This window comes from Clarias gariepinus, chromosome 2 (assembly GCF_024256425.1).
Source record: "Clarias gariepinus isolate MV-2021 ecotype Netherlands chromosome 2, CGAR_prim_01v2, whole genome shotgun sequence".
Taxonomy (NCBI): domain Eukaryota; kingdom Metazoa; phylum Chordata; class Actinopteri; order Siluriformes; family Clariidae; genus Clarias; species Clarias gariepinus.
In genome coordinates this window covers 45107501-45117011 of record NC_071101.1, presented here as the reverse complement: position 1 = coordinate 45117011, position 9511 = coordinate 45107501, and the positions used below count along the sequence as shown (strand labels likewise).

Sequence of the window (9511 nt, the reverse complement as noted above, 5' to 3'; positions counted from 1 at the left end):
AGTATTTTAATGGTGCAAATCTCATTCCTGTTCCCTTCCTGGTGCTGTTACCTTCCTCGCTGGTCTTCCCCTCGGACATCTTCGTCTACTTATCATGAACCTTATCAACCGAAAATGCTATTTTATTCAAACGTCCTTGCTGGAGTGTGTGACGTGACGTCATGTGCAGGTGATGATGGGTCGCGTCCCAACCAATAGGGTGTCGGAATGGTATGTTTATACTTCTCATCCAACCACAATTAAATTCGCTCCATCCGGATGGTTTTTTTTTGTTTGTTTTTTGAATGACAAGCTGAAATAAAATAGGAGTAACGAGGCTATTTTTAAAATGTAAGGAGTTAGAAGTAAAAAGTTGGCTGAAAAATAATTACTCCAGTAAATTAGTATAATGCAAAAAATCTATTACAATTACTTATTCGGTTTTGGCAGAGAGACAGCTTCAGTCCAGTCTGGTGATTTTACTGCTTTAACTCACCTTTTATACCTAATCATTGTGTGATTAATTATTTATTTATTTTATTTAAGTTCCAGCACTCCATTGATGCTGTAAATTACAGATTTTAAAGAATATTAATCTATCAAAATCTATCAAAAATCAGAAATGTCAGAAATCTAATGAGACCAGTTAGTGGACATGAGTGTTAAACTCACCTGTGACTAACACACTTAGTTACAGAGAGAAATATTCATTAAGATGTTTGTCTATAATTGTCTTTCTAGTCTCCTGAGACAACTCCCTCCTTAGGTTTCTGTGGACTACAGGTATGTTCATGTGTGTGGTTCACACCATGATACCAAACACCAGAGTGATGACTTTTCACCCTTTAAACAGCCAGAAAGACTGATTACATGTTTGAAGACACCTGTGATGCTAATTACAGGACACGCTTCAGTTTAACATGTCCCAATGGTCATGCCAAATCATTTGTTCCCCCATCACTTCTAGATGTTAGTTCTTAGTGTAAATTATGGGGAGGCAGTGCTCCCATTTGACACCATCCTGATGGCAGTGCTAACCACCGTGCCACCACCTGAAAACTCCAGCAAGGATAGGAACCCCAAAGTGGGCACTTAAGTACTCAAATAATTTAGTTACTTTTTCAAAAATGCTGTCCGTTATTTCGACATTTATGTAATCCGTGAGCCAGACAGCAGTCATTCCCAAACCGTTATTGTGTGTGTGTGTGTGTGTGTGTGTGTGAAAGTCGTCCTACAAGCCCTGCCCCCCAATAACCCGCTCCCCCCTCTGTTATTCCTGCTGTTACACCCATATCTCACCTGTGCAGTTTGACTATGGAAGGACCGATGCGCGGAAAGATGAAAAACTAAACACAGCGCCAAACCTCGCAGTGAATCATGATGAACCGTACTTACGCGTAGGTGAGATAGGGGTATTAGCAGTTAACAGGTTATGGGCCAAACTTCGCTGAGTGATGACGGTAGAATAATTAAAAAGGTCTTGACTAAAACAACATGCATGAGGAATCACAAAGGAGTTTTCATTTTCTGGAATGGAAAAATACTCAAACTATTTACTTTTATTGAAATTTATTTGGGATATGGGACATATTTACAGCAGTCCCAGACAGGAGGATGACATAAAGTATATACTTAAGTTTCTCTCTATCTATTGGTAGATTGAAGACGTATCACTTTTTCTTAAGCTGGAGAAAATTTTATATACATATTTAATGTACTGCCAGTCATATGTAAAAGCTCTACTGATTTCTGAAACTAGTGTAGCAAAAGTGTTTATTGGATTTAATTTATATTTAATAGTAATAATGCTGTGGTTGAGATGTTAAACAGTCTCTAATAAAGCCTGGAAGTGTGTATGTACAGCTCAGAAATATTAAATTACTAATAACCTGTTTCAGTCCAAAGATAAACATGGATTGTTTTTAAAATGCTTTGCATTTTTTGCCATTTTCATTTCATGCACATCTGCAAAGAGCGCCACCTTGTGCACTTTTAAACAGCAGCGTGCCAGTCTCTGCACAGAACGTTCTGAACGTTGTTATGAAGCAGAGCTCTGAGCCTCTGAGACACGCGCTGAAGTAAGGTGTAAGTTGAGACAGTAAATGGAGTAAATGATCTTCTGTTTGTTAGTTGTGTTGAAAAGCTTTTAAACTCAAGATAAAGTCATGGTAGAGGGCCTTGGAGATGGCATACAGTATTAGAAATACAAAAACACATCAATAAACAAACTAATGTCTTGGAGTTTGAAGAGCTTACTAAAAGAGACATATGATAAAGTATCCGAAATTGTTGTACACCAAAGATAAAGCTCAATAAGTCTATGAGAAACTTGTTTTTTATTCTAGTGCCCCCTATTGGACTTCATTTTCCATTTACTGGATAATGTCCTCACAGTTGATCACACTAATCCTTGTGAAAATCTCAGACATCCAGGAGTCTGGCACATATTCATGGCATTATAAACACAATCCCACTCAAGTAAAAAAAAAAAAAAGCCAAAAACCATCCCCACTGTAAAACCACCATCCCCCTTGGATTAATAATGCTGTGTATTATGTAAAATTCGTCATGAAAATGAAATATTAAACTCCCTACGTATGATCAGCCTCGACCTAATAACGGCTATTAGCCAATCAGAATTCAATATTCTAACGTAAAGTTTGCGTCATTTTTTGCACTGTTGCATTTTCACAACGGCCAAGGGAACAGTTCGAGCACAGCTCTGGACAGATTTTTAAAAAAGGAGAGAACTGAAGGTATGATACATACGCACAAATCCTCTCAGCAGATTCAGTTTAATACAGGAGTTTTCAAAATGATTGACAGCTTTATTGATTTTAAAAGGCGAGTTCTTTACCCAATTTGTGTAATTTCATTCTCAATTTAAATAAGAGGTTTTGTTTTTTCATTAGACTTTGTGGCTTCGTTTACATGCTTGGGTGCAAAAGGTGTGTGTGTTTGTGTGTGAGAGAGAGAGAGAGAGAGAGAGAGAGACTGGTGTATAGTCATACAAAACTACAGTACTATTAAATTAAATGATATAAACTCTAAATGTTCATGTAGATTTTTATGTTACTCATTATCCTCCCCATGCAGATGAAAGTCATTCAAGACATTTATGGCACTTGGCAGACGTCCATATCCTGAGCAACTTGTATTTGATCTCATTTCACATTCAAGCAGTTGAGGGTTTGGAGCCTTGCTCAGGGGTGGTGCTCGGGTTCGAACCTGGAACATTATGATCACCTTAACCACTCATCTCACCTGCCTCCATAGTTTGTGATCAAAAAGTAGAAGATCAAAAGGGAGTTTGTTTGTTTTGTCAGATATTTGCATATTATGCCGTTGTAAAAGTGTCCAAAAAAAATTTAATCACCAGATTAATTGTGAGCTCTCAACCATTACCAGGAAAGTTAAATATTAATTCTACCTCATTGTGTTCACAAGCTGTAACCCCAAATGTAAAGTTGGCTGCCATAGTAGCACCTTATGGCATTTGCTCTGAAAATTGGTACACCTTCTCATGATTATGTCATGCAAATATATACATTTGATAAGTTACATGCTGATTGGTTGTTCAGTATTATGATTAAAAGATTTTTAATTAGCTATTGTTGGCTATGTTTGTTAATTGGTCCAAATAAAATTTTAGCCAAACTTCCTTGCCCAAAGTGCATACTGTAGATCTATGAGCCTTCTTTGCAAATAAAATGAACTTTGGGCCGTTTTCTCAGAATGTTTGGACTTTGAATTGCATTAAGTAGATTAAGTAGTTTATTTAATGAGTATAGGCCACTTGCTTTGCTTTAGATCAATTGGCTAAATCATTTTGGCCTACACATGAATTTTTTTCTACACTACAACAACAACTTCAAATCCAAGACATCTTGAGACCCAGTCTGGCCTCCTTGATATCAGGTTACCTGCTGTGGCCACTAGGGGGCAGTAAAAAGCACCATATTTGTCCCTCATCACTGCACCAAATATGGCTTTGTGTAGAGTGGGCGTCTGGTGTAATTTTGGAACTTAGGAACACACACACACAAATATAAACACACCACTATCTTTATATCTGTTTACAGTATATGTAACTATTTATAACCTCCCACAGAGTTTTTTAGTTAATGATCTCTTAAACGTGTGTGTGTGTGTGTGTGTGTGTGTGTGTGAGGGGGGTTGGGGGGGTGCAATCAGAAAATGGCAAACTAGCTCACCGTGTAACTCAAATGCTAAGACAGTGTGGGATGTTATGCATGAAGGAACGCAGACACAAAGTAATAAACCTTAAAGGGAAACGTGATTCAGGGCAGAGTTGCTTATTTCGAGGCTGCAGCTGCCAACCTGTTTCACCCCTGAGGCCACACCCATTCACTGCCAAGTACCTACTACTCAAAACGTCAAGCTGTAAACTGAGTTATATGTGGTTTGTTTTTGTAATACAAACTTGGTCTTAACTTGGTCTTTAAAAAAAGTATTGTTTAATAAAAAAAAATGGCAGTAAATAAGACAATATATAACATACTACATAATGCACCACTTTTTAAACGTAAATCATAATAGAAGAAACAGGAAAAACAAAGTACAAAGTTATCAGAAAAAAATTAACATCTCATTTCCTTGTAATTTTGCACAAACTGTACCTAAAACTACAGTTTTACAGGTCGCTACAGGAATCGTTAATTTCATACAACTTGCTTTAAGTGGTGATTTTTTTTAATGTACAGATGTTTAGTTTAATTACTTTTTGGAGGGCATCTGTGCTTTATAGCATTTCTTTGCTGAAAACTTTAATACAGTACTGTGATCTACTTACAGGATACAGTATAATACTACGTATAATATATAGTACAACCAGTTTCATATCACTCTTAGTGAACTCAAGTCAAAAACATCTGTATTGTTTAGAACCTTGCACAATATATATATATATATATATATATATATATATATATATATATATAAATAAATACTGTATATGTTGGTATTCATGTTAGCTAAATACTGTATAATTTATGTACTGAACCATGTAAAAAGTAACATAATGGGGCAAACACTACAGATAAATAAGTTATTTAAAGGTATTTAAATTAACACTTGTTTATAATAAATTAACACTTATTTCTTTGAACACTTGTTCAATGAATGAATGAAATGCTGGCCTAGAAATAAACACAAACTATATCAGTCTGTGTGTAATGAATCTATATATGAGTTTCACTTTTTTAATTGAATTACTGAGATTAATCAACTTTTTGATGATATTTAAATGTACTGAGATGCACCTGTATATATACAGCATCGTGTGATCGTGTACAGGATCTATGCTTTACTGTTGTTCATTTGCACAACGAAAAATTTAATACACATCTTAAGCAACTTATCAATAATTTCTTTTCCATCTTTAACCAAGGTCAACAAAATACATATAAATGATTACCTTTTATAATTTGCGTATTGCTGCGACTCTAGAGCATGAGGTGGTGTGTTGTATTTCTGGGTACTTTGCACTGTGTTACTGTGCTGGAACGAAATCAGGAAAGACTACTCTGCAATGCAAAGCCAGCGTGATGAAATTACAGGGCATGACCGTCTCTCGAACAACAAGTTGGACACGGTGTCCCAGACAGCTGACGAGTTCCCGGCCCACACGCCGTGGCACCGAAATGACACAGATGGACTCATTCTAATCTGGCACTGGATTTTTCATTTTATCCAAAAATTCTCTTGCTGTTGCAAAATGAAGTGACACAGCTGCTTTGGCAGCTCCAGCCACTCTCCGTTTCTCAGGTTTGTATATCTGCCTCCTACTTGTAGTCACAAAAAAACTCCACTAATTTCAGACATTTCCATAGCAACCATGACAGAATGCTGCAGGTCACTTTTTTTATTTGTATTCTTCATTATCAGAATATGGTAAGTATGTGTGATATATATTGTTAATCACCATAACACATACTCACCGGCTGTGTGTGTGTCTGTGTGGGGCCCACATCCACCTACACAATGCCCACAGTTTACACAATGTCTCTAAAGAAATAAATTAGAATTAACTGTCCTTGAAATGTCTAAAATACATTTCAGGTTGGTTGAAAAAACCTGCACTTAAAGTAACAATCATCATCATCAACTTCTTCTTCATCTTCCTCTGATGTTAGTGCTGATGTGTACTACACAAACTGTGCTACTCAACTTCAAAGACAAAACGCCTACATTTGGGGAAAGTATGTTGTGTGTGTGTGTGTGTGTGTTTCTGTTTGTGTGGCCAAGCATACACACACAGCCTCTGCTCTGATTTAGCTGGTCATTCACATAAACAGTGAACTCAAAACAACCAAATTTAGCCAAATGAAAAGGTACACAATGTACAAACGTTTCAAAATTACTCATATTTCAGATCCTTTCCTTTGGTTTCTGCTGCAGTTAGCTAGTTAGATATCCAGCATTAGCTTTGTGTCACAGGTTCTGTCTTGATCAATGGACTCATGCTAATGATGTCTTTTCATGACATTCATGACATTCTCAGGTTTCAGGATAGTAAGTTTCAACCACCAATCACCACTGGGTTTTCCCAAAGACTAATCACTAATTACAACTGCTTTCCAATAAACAATCAACGGTCAGCTTAATTCCTAGTGACCAGTCATAGATCACATTTGCGCTCAACATCCAATCATGAATCACTGTTGCCATCATCATCCAATCGCTGATCACCTTTGTATTCATCATTCAATCGCTGAACACCATTGCCCTCATCATGGACTCACTGATTAATGTTGCCCTCAACATTCAATCATTGATCACCGTTGCCCTTAAGACCCAATGACTGATCACCAATTGCCTTCAACATCCAATCACTGACCACCAATTGCCTTCAACATCCAATCACTAACCACCAATTGCCTTCAACATCCAATCACTGACCACCAATTGCCCTCATCATCCAATCACTGACCACCAATTGCCCTCAACATCCAATCACTGACCACCAATTGCCCTCAACATCCAATCACTGATCACCATTATCCTCAAATGTCCTCTGACTACTACCAATTATTCCTAATAACACAAATGACTAATTTCACTAAATGAATCATTAATTAAAGATAGAGAGATAAATCACTCACTGATCACAAGTTATTTCCTTGCTTCATTTTTTAAGCAATCACTCCTATCGTTTCCAGCTGTTAAATCAGGAACCACCATGATTCCTAATGACTTATCACTGATCATCTCTCCAAACCGACTCAAGTTAACAACTTGACATTTTTTTTGGAAAGCAAGATTGGTCACTTCCATGTTGCATAAACTTTAGAAGTCGCTTCTTCGGCCACACATTTTCTGTATTATATGTCTAACATAAAATAAATGAATAAAATAAAATCAGCCCCAATACTGTGTTTTGTGAAGTTTAATGTCTATTTATTTTGTATTTTACAGTATTTACATGTCTTTTCTAAATCTTATGATTGTTTCCATATGAAAAAAATAATTTTGACAATTTTGAATGGTTGGCTGGAACGGATTATCCGCATTTACATTACTTCGATTGGGATAATGCGTTTCACTATAAGAAATTCTTCGCCTTTCTATGCTGAGGTTCTGCTGTCCATGTTTGTCGTGGCGGGACGAAAAATGTTAAAACTACTCCTTCTAAGAAGTCATTCCGTTCCATAGCTCCAAACACAAATATTTATTTATTTATTTAGGTGACGTAATCAGGCGACTTCTAGAACGGCGGTAACAACTTTTCCCCTGAAAAATAAATTAATTAATCAATCAGGCACGCGCTTCGGGGAGGAATTTAAACTGTAACGGTCGCGGAAGGCGGTTTAACTGTCACTTTTTTCACGTAAAGAAATGAAAGAAAGAAGAAAAAAACTCGCTTTATTAAAATAGTTTTGGACCAGTTTGTTGTCATTTGTTAACCTGAATGAAGTGTGTGTGTGTGTGTGTGTGTGAGTGAGAGAGAGAGCGCGCGCGCGTGTGTGTATGTATGTGTGTGTGTGTACTTCCCCGTGAGCGCAGTGTTACACAGTGAGCATGGCGAGGCTCACACACACACACTTGGCCGCGGCTACACCGGGAATAAACCGCGCTATGATGAGGATCAGCTCTAACGCGGACTGTGCGATGTGAACTCGGGTGGGTGTGTGTGTGAGTGTGTGTGTGAGTCGGAACCCCGCCGCTTTTTCGTCGCACTCCGATGCTGTTGCTACCTGCGGAAACCCTCGGCTGTAGTGAGTCTCCTTCCTTCACTATCACTGCGCTTCATACCCGAGAGCCCTGGGACACACGGCCTGTCTCACACACTCCGCGTTCGGCTTTGTGCTTCACACACACACATACACACACTTTAATGTCTGTTTCAGTTGTTTATTTACTTATTTATTTACTTTGTGAAAATGAAAACAAGTTCGGTGTTGGTCGTGAGCGTCACGGGCAGGAGAGAGTTAACTTTTCTTCGCAACATGGCTGCTCGCTTTCGGCTCTCCTCTTCGTGTTTCCTCGTAACAAAAGTCAAAGAAAAACTCCGCCGAGTGTCCTCGCGCGCCGGAACAAAGGCGCTGTTACCATGGTGATCCGTCTGACGCTACAAAGTCGAGCCGAGTAGTCTGCGCGCTCTTTTTTATTTTTCTTTTCTTTTGGATCAGAGCTTCTTCAAAAGTATTCAGCGCGAGCTCGGGCTCGGTGTCTGCGCATGCGCACTGGCGTTTCAATTCCTAATCCAATTTCCGATGTAAACATTACCGTTATATGTTTACTACTCAGTCCCTAAATGGACATGTTTGGGTAAAATAAAAAATTAACCTAAATATTTGCGAGGGGAAAATAATGGGCTCGTTGTTTTATTAAGATCTCGCGAACATTTTTCGATTATATCGCGAACATTTTTCGATTATATCGCGAACATTTTTCGATTATATCGCGAACATTTCGTGAGACGTCGTGCACATTTCGTGAGACGTCGCGGACCTTTTCGTGAGACGTCGCGGACCTTTTCGTGAGACGTCGCGGACCTTTTCGTGAGACGTCGCGGACATTTTCGTGAGACGTCGCGGACATTTTCGTGGGACGTTTCAAAAGGAAAAGGCGAACATTCCGATAGATTCGGCGAACAATTCACGAGAGGTCAAAGACATTTCAGAGAGCCGTCGTGGATATTCCGCGAGACATTGTGAGCATTTTGACAGACAGCACCGACATTTCCAGAGACATTGCGGATACTTTTGCGAGACATTGCAAACATTTCGAAAGATATCGAGGACATTCCGTGAGACATTGCTGCTATTTCACGTGATGATGCCGGTATTCGACATTTCGGTAAAGAAGGATTGAAATGTTCGTGGGCGTGAAAGCTGAAACATCTAAAGTGGACCGCTTTTTTTTTTTTTTATATATATTTTTTTTATGACGTCATGTTATTGATGCCACATGTCTCCGTCATGACCTAAATAATGAAGTAGGGTGCTAGGCGAGAGAGTCGTTCATGATGCAAAATGTAGGGAACTGTAGGTGTAGTGCACTCCAACGT

The 9511-nt window shown here is 38.4% G+C and overlaps 1 protein-coding gene across 5 annotated transcripts in view; it reads left to right on the top strand.

Annotated features, from left to right (window-relative positions):
- Positions 1-7999: 7999 nt before the first annotated feature.
- dtnba (dystrobrevin, beta a) overlaps positions 8000-9511 on the top strand; it is a 32305-nt gene continuing 30793 nt past the window's right edge. For 3 of the 5 annotated variants that reach the window (XM_053482217.1, XM_053482237.1, XM_053482192.1), the window contains exon 1: positions 8000-8216. The gene's annotated coding sequence lies outside the window, so the exon portion shown is untranslated. The remainder of the gene's footprint in view (positions 8217-9511) is intronic. The other 2 variants (XM_053482201.1, XM_053482227.1) reach the window with 2 other exon arrangements.